Here is a 7,006-nt window from a genome sequence, read left to right on the forward strand (position 1 = left end):
TTATTCTGTGTAGTTTGTCTTAACCTATTTTATAACCAGTGAATACAATTATTTCTCCAATAGACATACAAAATAGATTTCTTCTACAGCGAAAGATTCTAAGCCACACCAACTCATTGACTCGTCTCGTATGAAAGAAATGAGTCACTGCGACACTAGAGAGGTTCCGCAAACCGAAAATGCGTACAAACTTTCGTTCTACGTCATGAAGTGCGAAACATCACACGAATTCGCAACTTTGGACGCGAAACTTGCAGGGGACGCGAAATGAACTGTCGTACACACTTTCGTGAGATCGGGTCATGGCGTACGTGCGCTTGGCCCGCGCAAACTACGAAAATGTGCAGAACGCAAAGTTCGTGCAAAAATTCGTACACACTTTCGCAAGGACTGTCGCGAAACTTCGTTCGAATTTTCGTTTTGCAGAACCTCTCTACTGAACGTTTCTTTAGCAACATGACGGCAACTGAAACAGCAACAGAGAAAGTACGATACATGTACAGCACATTCTTGCAGATACAACAAACAGATTGCAGATCGTAATTCTTGCTTTGGCGGCACGAAACTTTATTTGGGGCAGTGCAATCTCGGCGGTACTCACAAATAATAAATCAAACAGCCCAGACTCGAGTAAACAAATCCAATCATACAAGTACGAGATCTTCACGAGACGAGACTGCACCCATTGGCTTGTTTCGTATGAAGCAAACAAGTTTACTGAACCTCTCCACAATGGAGATTTTCCCTGATATGCGAATTTATTATGCAAACTCGGTCAATGGGTCCTTGAACCTTTCCCTCCAGATTGGGAACTGCCAACGATAGTATGCCACTGACCAGTGCCTTACTTGTAACGTACGTACCAATGTACAATGAATATGAGTACTTCGACAACACATCTAACATAAGCCTTACCGTCAAGAAGGTGAACTCGCGTTCTTCGCACACTGTAGACAAGGGCAAAGAGATAAAAATGGATCTAAATCCGAATAAAATCTGCACACGTTTCCGTAAATGAAGGGGTGAGCATAAGCAAATGAATCGAAGGAAACCGGTCAACTCAGAGATCACCTGTCATCGAGTATTCCGTAAAAGGAGGCTTCGGCAGCGGAAAAGCTAAATTTAGAAAAGAGATCCTGTCAGCTTTTCCATTATTTATTGCATTCCGCCCAAAATCAGCACACTTTTCGTAAATGAAAGAGTCAACACAAGCAAATGAATCAAAGGGAACTGGTCAACTCACCTGTCATTGAGTAATATTCCGCGAAAGGAGGTCTCAGCAGCGCCGAAACGAAATAAGCCAGGCCAGGAGACGAAATATCCGAAACAGCTCATACAAGAAGCAGTTCCAAAGGAGAAAGTTCCTCGCGCATGCACATCCAAACACGAACTGCACTGCAACACAATGTCTGCAGTGCACGTGCACAGCACGCGGCTACCACCCGTTGCATTGGTAGATCTAATACCGAGCACCTTACGTAGAGACTTACGTAGCCTAAGTGAAATACCGAGCACCTTACGTAGAAACTTACGTAGCATAGCGGTGTCGTTTTTCTTGCCATGTGAACACAATAATAGAAAAGCTGACAGGATCGCTTTTCCAAATACATGACTATGCATGTCACAACGCCATTCAAACGTATAGAAGTAGAAAACCGTACTTTACCAATAAAGAAAGACACCAGTTTAAACAAAGAATAAGAATATTATAGTCTTCACTAGTAATAATATAGTCGTGAATAGTTGCTGCATAACTCGTTCTCATGTATTTCTTCTCTTTTTTACATTTATAACTGGCTCAGTATCCGAGTTTAAATATAAAGGAAGTGTACAATAATTGCTCGGATACAAATGTAAAATAGAAGAAAAACACTACGGAACGAGTGATGAAGCAACTATCCATGGCTGTAACAAGATAATAAGCAGTCAGAAAGTGCGCTAACAGGGCACAAAACTGAATGTCTCAGTAGCCTGTCAGTTGTGTGCCCTGTTATCGCACTTTTTGTCTATTATCTTGTTGCAGTCGTGGATAATTGCTTCATAACTCCTTCCCTAGTGTTTTTCTTCTATTTTACATAGAATAATTGCAACAATGTGTCCAGTACAGAGAATGTGTCGAAATGAAGGAGTCATAAAGGATCAAATCTGCTCTTTCAGAGTTAAAATAAAGTTACAGGCAGAAGACACAGAAGCACATCATACACATACCTAATAAAAAAATAAAAAAAATCGACGGGTTCGCGTACCGGGCAGGTCAAGAACAAGGAGTCGTACAACTCCCTGGTCAAGAACCACCTTTCCGCTTCCGTGGGACGCTACCACCCCATGGTCAGGCGTCAGATGCAGCTCCTAAACGGTGGGGAGGATAGATCAGATCCACCAACCAGATGCCAACGGCCTCAATCCCATACACATACCTAAGAATCATATAACTACAATATGAACAAAGCAAATGCTAGGTCCTAAATACACATCACTGTCTGAAAGTGAAAGCCTAAGAAAGTGGTGGGATTTAGCCCAATGTAACACACGATAGATGCATTCAAGACTTCTATGGCGTGCTACAATGGTTACCAGGTACAACCACGAGGAGGTACCCACCAATTGTACCCATTTTTTTGGCGCCAGTTACCATGCAATCCACATCGGAGGAAGGACAAGTAGGCTAAAGGAAAACACAAACAAACAAACTACTTTTGGGGCATGCTACAAAGATTAGGTTGAAAGCTCACGACGCACTCATGAAAAGTGCATAAAATACGCACTGGGCAAGGTCAACTTACATCAGCTTCTTCCGCTCCTTGCTGAACGGAGTCTGCCGAAACTACCACACCATCCACATCGGAGGAAGGACAAGTCGGCTAAAGGGAAACACAAACAACAAACTACTTTTGGGCATGCTACAACGACTACTGTAAAAGCCATTATTCTAACGAGGCGCATATAATTATAACGATTTCCCAAAAAATTACTGGTTTACGTGTACCAAAGGTAACGATTCTCACTTATTCTCAACGCTCAATAGGACAGTATATTATGTATCGATAATACTCATAAAAAGGACACACTTCAGGCTCATTACAAACATCTTGAAAGTTTTTGTCTTCACAAGTATACTTTCAAGCCTTCTCATCAGGTGAAATACAGGCAAGGGAAAAGGAACAGGAACTGTATAACGATTTCTATTTTAACCACAGATTTCTCCACGTTAACTCGTTAGAGTTATTATTAATATTATTATTATTACGAAGTAGTGGTTGCGACTTCGGCGATGATTTGTAAGAAAGGGTTTGCTCCCCACACTGGAGCTCGCGCTATTCCGCCGACTTTACTTGACACTTGACTGACTCACGACTGCCATCCAGAGCACACGAGAAGTCCATCGAACCATCGACTCGGCATACCTGCAAGAAAGCACCACTCCCTGCTCAATACACAGTGTTTCGGGGAATTCACCCCTCATCAGTTGAGCTTGAGTAGGCTGAGGAAGATTGTGCCTGAAGAGCACTACTTATATAGTGCTCTCCAGGCACAAACATCACCAGGGATACAAACTTACTGAGACGCTCCGTTTCCAGCGCCACAAACACCTCGTGAACACCAGATAGCAGCGTGAGTCAGTGTCGCTCCTGGACGGTGAGAACGGATGGACTCGTGTGCTCTGGATGGCAGTCGTGAGTCAGTCAAGTGTCAAGTAAAGTCGGCGGAATAGCGCGAGCTCCAGTGTGGGGAGCAAACCCTTTCTTACAAATTATTATTATTGCAAATAACGCTGAGTGAGTATACTGTACTGTAATAATGATACATGTATACAGTCATGACATTGTACAGATAGTTGACGTAGACTTACTGAGTGTTAAAAGCCGCGGACATACATGATTGTACATGACTATAATACGAGCAAATACATGTATGCACCACTATTCTACAAGGCAGACTCAAAACACTCCAACACTCTGCAGCAAGATAACACTGGCAAACCGTGATCCAGTTCACACAGCCCTGGACAAACTTTGCTACCGTCAATGTATCCATAGTGACCTCCAGAAAATGCCAGGAAATGTTAAATTTTGAATTTTCCTTTGTTCAAGCACTGCACTTGCAGGCAAATGAAACATCATCAAAAAGTGTGGAGCACGACCGCGATACCACGAATGGCGAGTGTCAGTGGAACCACGCTGCTCCGCTGCATGTACCGCGGAGCAGCAGAGCCGCAGCGGAACACGGGCCTTAGGCTGTGTTAACATGAGAATTTTCAACCCGGGTTGAAAGTCTCTACAGTCATGTATGGTGGAAAATTAGGTGCGTGCTTACATGTACCGTAAAATCCCGCCAGAGCGCCCCGTCTCTCCTGTCCGCCCCTCCCTGACTTCTTGTCAGGGATGTATCCTCGTATGACTCTGTCGCAGTCTGTGATGCCGTACTGTACTGCAGATGCGTGCTCGACCCTGTTGGAAATGTACGCAACAGTGCCCACCCTAGGTACCCTCTTGACCAGGGATCGCACAAACCCTGAGTTTTGACGGGTCTGTACGACTCCTGGCTCTTGACCTTTGGTCGGTGTACGAGATGCACGAACAGTTTTCGTAGGGTGAGTACTTTTTCATGTTGCACTGAATGCGGCAAGGAGGATTCGCCCATCCGCCTCTCCCCACCTGAAGCGACGAGAAGGTAGGGGCGCTCTGGCAGGATTTTACGGTATATGAAGTGAGTTAATCCGGGTCAATTACTGTACTGATATGCCAACAGAAGCCTTGTCAGTTGTGGTCAGTTTTGTGTGTGGGCCTTCATGAAGACGGTTGAAAGTAATAATAATTAAATGTGGTGCACTAACTCCCTTACTTACACCACACACTACCATCCTCTCGACTTTCACTGATTTGAGACTGAAAATAAATAAATCCAAGTAATATTAGTTACTCACCTCTCACAGACCTTCCTCCTCTCTTATAACGGCCAAGGTGACCAGACATATCATGCGAGTGGCATGGATGCAAGATCTCCTTTTGTTGGCCGTCGTCTGTGATCCATTGTGGTAGGCCTTCATCTGTTTGGCGAAAAAGGACCCCACGATCCAAGACGAAGTTGACTGCAAAGCGTTTTATTGCTCTACGCCTCTTCGCGTCCGCAGGAAACGAGGCAGGCGTTTGCAAGCAACGCTTGCAAGACTTCGTCGTAACACGCCCGATTACCACCAAGAGAAGACATCTTCAGGACGTTTTGAAGAAAAAAAACCGAAAGCACAACTCATGATTGGGAACTGATTTCGCGGATGCATGTCGATCCGCGAAAACGGTCCATAGATGCAGGAAATGTGTGGAACCGTTTTCGCGGAGGAACCGTTTTCGCGGCTAGCTGGAACCGTTTTCGCGGTGAGACCCCATCCGCGAAAACGGTTCCAAGAGGGCCATAGATGCAGGAAATGTGTGGAAGAACCGTTTTCGCGGAGGAACTGTTTTCGCGGCTAGGGTGGAACCGTTTTCGCTAGCGAAAACGGTTCCAGGGGGTAACCGGTGTATGCCTGGAACCATTTTCGCGGAGGAACCGTTTTCGCGTTTACACCGGCGCTTTTCCTGTTCATGGCATCTGTAGCTAGCAGCGAGGGAGGTGGCACGATTCGAAGACGCAAAAGGGTTGAACACCCGTACATCAATAAAGATGCGCGTTCGCGCGAAATTTGCATCTGCAGTGCCGTTCAAACCTGGCCCGAGATACGCACAGAAGTACGTTTGTACGATTTTCTTGACCCGGGTTGATTTCAACCCTCCCCTTGGGCCATTTGGGGGGAGGGTTGAAATCAACCCGGGGCGAAATTTCAACCTGGGTCAAGCCTCAAGCGCAATGCGTCATGTAAACGCACCATTCATTTTATGCACATGGCGGGTTGAAATCTGACCCGGGTTGAAACTTTTGCGACATGCGACACGCGACATACACAAATGGAGTACAGTTTCGACCCTGGGTGCACGTGCAGTGCACGTGCATAGTTGCATAGTATAATAATAATAATAAGGCCACACTGAAGAAGCTCTGTGGGGAATTCGACTCACCCGACCGACCGTACATTTTTCAGCCCGACCGTAACTTTTTTTCGGCGGGCTGTCGTGTGACTGACGTACGTGGACTGAACACGTCCACGTCTACGTGCTGTGCAGCGTGAGTCTGCGGACGCAGGCGGCTCTTTTTGGACTTGACTTGTAGTTTAGTTGTACTGCAGTGCAGTGCAGTGAGTGGTACGACTGCTGCCTTGTGCTGGTAGTAGAGTCTACTCGATACGACCACCGGCAGACTGGCGAGATAGAGATTGCACTTTCCTCGTGTATTGGGAACGATATTTCACCTGTACCGGTAAGTTGCTGCTCCATGTGTGCAAGCAAAGGAAGCGTCGATGGAAAAAGCCCATGTATTCGTGCACGCCGACACCAAACTAGCAATACATGTACCGGTACATTGTACAACTTGTACTTCGATTGAGTTCGAAGTAGTTCCCCAACTTACTTTCAACTCGCATCGTTCTTCATTTGCTTGATGATTTGGACAGTCAGAGTCACCGCTTGAAGTTATTCTCTTCTCGTTCTAGAGCTACACAATGGTTCAAAGTATTAGCCAGTGATATCTTTATACAACATGTATGGCATAACACTGCGTAATAATGCCGATGTACTGGGTGTCTAAAGTAAAGGCAGTACAGTGTATTTACATGTACTAAAAAATATATTAAAAAAAAAAAATCCGCCCGCCCGCCCGTAAAAAAAATGTCCATGTTAGTCGAACCACACACCTTCTTTAGTTTTAGTCCACAAGCCAAGGTGCCAAAAAGTGACTTTTCGCTCCCGTTCAAGGGGGACAAAGGTTTGCCATGTGCAAATGATAGAGAATGCGTAGAGCTTTCAGGATCTGTGTCACTTGACCCATAAACATGGGGCTTTGTTGACCAAATCGTTGAAATACTTCTTGAAGAGTGTTACCATAGCAACCAAAGTGATAATTCCCAATTTAGGTATCT

This window comes from Sycon ciliatum, chromosome 6 (genome assembly GCF_964019385.1).
Source record: "Sycon ciliatum chromosome 6, ocSycCili1.1, whole genome shotgun sequence".
Classification (NCBI taxonomy): domain Eukaryota; kingdom Metazoa; phylum Porifera; class Calcarea; order Leucosolenida; family Sycettidae; genus Sycon; species Sycon ciliatum.